Raw genomic sequence first — 4,774 nt, 5'->3', positions numbered from 1 at the left:
GGCGAATCATATGTTTTTCAAGAGCCTGTTTTTTTTTTTTTTTTTTTTTTTTTTTTTTTAAACAAGTCAGTAAACTAACTGGAACTTCTGTTAAGTCTTGTGACTCTGTATAAATGGGTGCAGATTTAACTTGACACGTTAATTTCTTTCTAGAAAACAATTTATATTCATAGAATCATGGAATCCCAGAGAGGGAAGGGCCTTTGCATTCAGCCGGTCCAAACACCAATCTCGAGCTCATATTGTTCATTTCAAAAGCAGTCTGTGTTCCAGAGCAGCTGCGCTCAGACCCCAGAGGCTGGTATTTTGCACGTCCTCTGTCCCGTCGGGGTCGTTCAGGATGAACATCACTCGTTGGTGATTATTTTTGCTGGGTGGTATGGACAGATTCTGAGTGATAGGTTGGTAGTTTGTGAGGATTAGAGATTTTGAAAAATACTCTTTATAGAGATCCCATGTTATTATTTTCATCTCTGTGTGAGGAGTCCTAGGCCTAGAAAGACCAAATGGGCACAGCTTGAATCCAGGCCAGGGAGCTCCAAAGCCTACGCTCTGATGCTCTTTCTGGCAAACCACACTACTGGGATATTTTAACAAACCCAAGAAAGAATGAGGGAAAATAAGTTTTTTTTTTTTTTTTTGAGACAGAGTTTCGCTCTTGTTGCCCAGGCTGGAGTGCAATGGCACAATCTCAGCTCTCTGCAACCTCTGCCTCCCGGGTTCAAGCGATTCTCCTGCCTCAGCCCCCCAAGTAGCTGGGATTACAGGCGCCTACCACCACACCTGGCTAATTTTTTTGTGATTTTTGTAGAAACAGGGTTTCACCATGTTGGCCAGGCTGGTCTTGAATTCCTGACCTCAGGTGATTCACCCACCTTGGCCTCCCAAAGTGCTGGGATTATAGGCGTGGGTCACCATGTCTGACCTTTTTTTTTTTTTTTTTTTTAAACAGGGTCTCACTCTGTCACCCAGGCTGGAGTACAGTGGGAGGATCTCAGCTTACTGCAGCCTGAACCTCCTGGGATCAAGCAATCCTCCCACCTCAGCCCCAGCAAGTAACTGGGACTACAGGTGTGCACCACCATGCCCAGCTAATGTTTGTATTTTTTGTAGAGATGGGGTTTTGCCATGTTGCCCAGGTGGGTCTCAAACTCCCGGACTCAAGCAATCAGCCCACCTCTGCCCCACAAAGTGCTGGGATTACAGGTGTGAGCTAAGGCAAAACAACTTTTTAAAAAATAGATTAAAATGTATTATTAGCATGGAGAACTAGAAACTGATTTTTGGGGGGTCACCCAGTAGCTACAGGTATCTACCTCCCCTGCCCCGTATTTCTACATTTTTCTTTTCTCTATATAAAAGTCTATACTTTCAAAAAATTCCAGCATGTAGTTTTATTTTCGGTCTCCCCTAAATATATGCAGATTTGACAGATCCCTTTGCCAGCCACCCATGAAATCAGATGAGTAATTTCAAATTGCAGGGCTGGAAAAATGACCAGCACAGAATAAAGACATGAGCTGGCAGCCACACAAGACAGATCTCAAAAACGAGGAGCAGTAGCTGAGAGGCTAAGAGAATCTGTCCTAGCCACAAGTACTTGGAAAACGGAGGAAGTTGAATCAGGTAGATTGCTGTGAGTGGGAGATTAGGGAGAAATTAAATCTTGGAGTGCCCAGTAACTGTTTGGTGTCAGGTCTTGACAGAACACAAGCTCCCACATGCCTGGTGACCAAGCAAATTAAGACAGTCCTGGCTTAGGCTGCAGACAGGAACAAGAGAGAGAAATCTGATGTCAGAATAAAGGCCTGATTGGCAAATTAAGCTGAATCAAGGTGAAATGACAGTACGGCAGAAACTTACTTGTAATTGACCTTCCTTCAGTCTACGCTCCCACATCTTACACATGCGCAGTAAAATATTTTTTCACTAGGAGCTGTTGTGCTGATTTTATAGAAAACACATGGAAGACGGATCCCAGCGAGGGAGAGGAAACACGACAGTGATGAAAAGGAAAACCGGGTCCGTAACTGGGGGCAACCAGACGTTACCAGCAGCAGCATCGGGAGGTTTCTGTTCGACGGATGATTCATTTTCATCCAAGAATTAAACAAAGGAACATCAGATTTTATTTTTGAACATTGGAGTTTATGATTGTTTCCTTCTGATAACAGCTACTTCATTCATGGTCCACCCATCCATCATTTGGTTCTGTTGAGCTCAACTGAGTTTTCCTTTTCCTTAACATTTTACATTTTGTGGAACAGAAAGGTGAAGAGAATAGAAAAGTAACCATAATTAGAAACAGATATCTATGTACCTGCCACCTACTGGAGCTGATTAATATTGACATTTGGCCATATTCATTTCAGAGCTTTTAAATGTTTTGTTGTTGTTGTTGTTTATGGTTTTGTTGTTGTTGTTGTTGTTGTTGTTTTTTGAGACGGAGTCTGTCTGTGTCGCCCAGGCTGGAGCCAGTGGCATGATCTCGGCTCACTGCAACCTCTGCCTCCCGGGTTCAAGCAATTCTTCTACCTCAGCCTCCCGAATAGCTGGGACTACAGGCATGTGCCACCACGCCTGGCTAATTTTTGTATTTTTAGTAGAGACGGGGTTTCACCATATTGGCCAGGCTGGTCTCAAACTCCTGACCTTGTGATGTACCCACCTCAGCCTCCCAAAGTGCTGGGATTATAAGCATGAGCCACTGTGCCCGGCCCTAAGTGTATTTTTAAAAATAAAGATAAGTTAAGCCTCCTTGGTTTCTTACCCTGTACTAGTCTCCTGTTTTTCCTCCCCAGAGCCAGTCTCGATCATGAATTCAGTAGGTTTCCTTTACCAAGTTGTCATACCTGTTAAAATATATATATGTATGTATATATGCAGTATACACATAGATACATCATAGAATATTGTCTTGTTACTATTTTTTTCTTTTTCTTTTTTTCTTTTTTTTTTTTTGGAGACAGGGTCTTGCTGTGTCCCCCAGGCTGGAGTGCAGTGGCTGGATCCTCTCTCACTCCAACCTCCACCTCTCCAGCTCAAGCGATCCTCCCACCTCAGCTTCCCAAGTCGCTGGCACACACCCCCGACTGGCTAATTTTTTGTATTTTTTGCCGAGACATATGTTGCCCAGGCTGGTCTCAAACTTCTGAGCTCAAACCATCCGCCCACCTTAGCCTCTCAAAGCTTTAGGATTACCGGTGTGAACCGCTGCACCTGGCTTTGTCTTATTACTTTTAAAATTATTTACTTTTAGCATATTGTAGATCTTAATCCGTAGCCACATCATAGTAAAGGCATGAATCTACAACTTGCTATTTTTCAGCCAACCCATTTTGAAATCCAGTTTTATACATCATATAGAGACCACACTAGTTTTGCGAACTTTAAAACAGATGATTCCCATAGGGCAAATGTTGCTATTAGGTAATAAAAGTTTCAGGTGATGAGTATTATGGACAAAAGGAAGAGATTAACTGCACCTCAAAGAGTATCATGAGGATCTCTGATTGATCAAATTAAAAAATCAAATTAAGAAGCAACGAGTACTAATCAGCCTTGATATGTTTGTTATGGAGCTATTTTATTGAAATAAAAGTGCTTTGAAGATGAAAAGCACATTTTTTTTCTTTCCTAGAATTAAATCATTTCATCCCTCCCGCAGGCTACAAAGTTCATTCAAGTAGAAAAAAGTAAATGCTCCAGTTCTTTTTTTTTTTTTTTTTTTCTTTTGAGATGGAGTCTCACTCTGTCACCCAGGCTGGAGTGCAGTGGCATGATCTTGGCTCACTGCAACCTCCACCTTCCCAGTTCAAGCGATTCTCCTGCCTCAGCCTCCTGAGTAGTTGGGATTACAGGCGCCTGCCACCAGGCCCAGCTAATTTTTGTATTTTTAGTTAGAGACAGGGTTTCACCATGTTGGCCAGGCTGGTCTCGAACTCCTGACCTCAGGTGATCTGCCCGCCTTGGTAGTTCTTTTCTTATGGAGTTTCAGCTGACTTGTATTAAGGCTTGCTTGCTTTCTCTTTTTATTTCTGACCACAGTTTGTAACTTGCCTGCACTGAAAGATACTCTTTTTCCACCGCTTAAAGCATGCAAAGTAATGGTCTGGAGGGAGGGCTCATTAACCTTTTTTATTTTTTTCCTGTGGTTTCCTCTCATTATTTCACTGCCTGGGCAATATTTTTTAAAAGACCTCATGCTGGTGAATAGAAGTTGACATAAAAGAGCATAACAACTTTTTTGGAGTCTCAAGGTCTGTGATGTAAACACCCCAATTTGTTTTTCAAAGGTTTTCTTCATCCATTGTATAAATACACATATTTACATAATTTCCAAAACATGTGCTTTGCAGCCGCAGTCCTTCCCGCATTATCTATTAATAAGGGTCACATGTAGATGTGGATTTGCAAGCTTGAATTCCAACACGTCACTTTGTCATTTTCAAATTTTGTGAGCGCTGGAACTTAGTGGGCAGACTTCCCCATCTCGCTTCAAGAAAACATCCGAAGGGTGTCATCCACTTTGGAAGGAACAAGACACCCGAGTTTTGATCAACTTGACCTCTGTGGGATTACACCAGAGAGGGAACTGAAGTGAGATGGGCATCTGCAGGCACTGAACTTTAAGCTTGTCCTTCTAAGGTAACATTTGCAATTCTTTCTATGCTGCACTTTTTCTTTTGTCCCCTAACTTCTGACGAAGCCCATGGGTATGTCAGTGGAAGTCAAAGGTAGCACATAGGTCACTGGAGAAATGGAGGGTTTTTCT

At 42.4% G+C, this 4,774-nt stretch overlaps 1 long non-coding RNA gene across 1 annotated transcript in view; it reads left to right on the top strand.

Moving 5' to 3' along the window:
- The window catches only part of LOC108542474 (uncharacterized), a 10,200-nt gene extending 7,756 nt beyond the window's left edge, over positions 1–2,444 (top strand). Inside the window, exon 3 of the long non-coding RNA XR_001889288.1 lies at positions 1,934–2,444. This is a non-coding gene — a long non-coding RNA (uncharacterized LOC108542474). The remainder of the gene's footprint in view (positions 1–1,933) is intronic.
- The last annotated feature ends 2,330 nt before the right edge of the window (positions 2,445–4,774 follow it).

Source organism: Rhinopithecus bieti, unplaced genomic scaffold (genome assembly GCF_001698545.2).
Source record: "Rhinopithecus bieti isolate Rb0 unplaced genomic scaffold, ASM169854v2 scaffold_21201, whole genome shotgun sequence".
Taxonomy (NCBI): domain Eukaryota; kingdom Metazoa; phylum Chordata; class Mammalia; order Primates; family Cercopithecidae; genus Rhinopithecus; species Rhinopithecus bieti.
The sequence above is the reverse complement of the archived record's forward strand: the minus strand, read 5'-3'. Positions and strand labels throughout refer to the sequence as shown.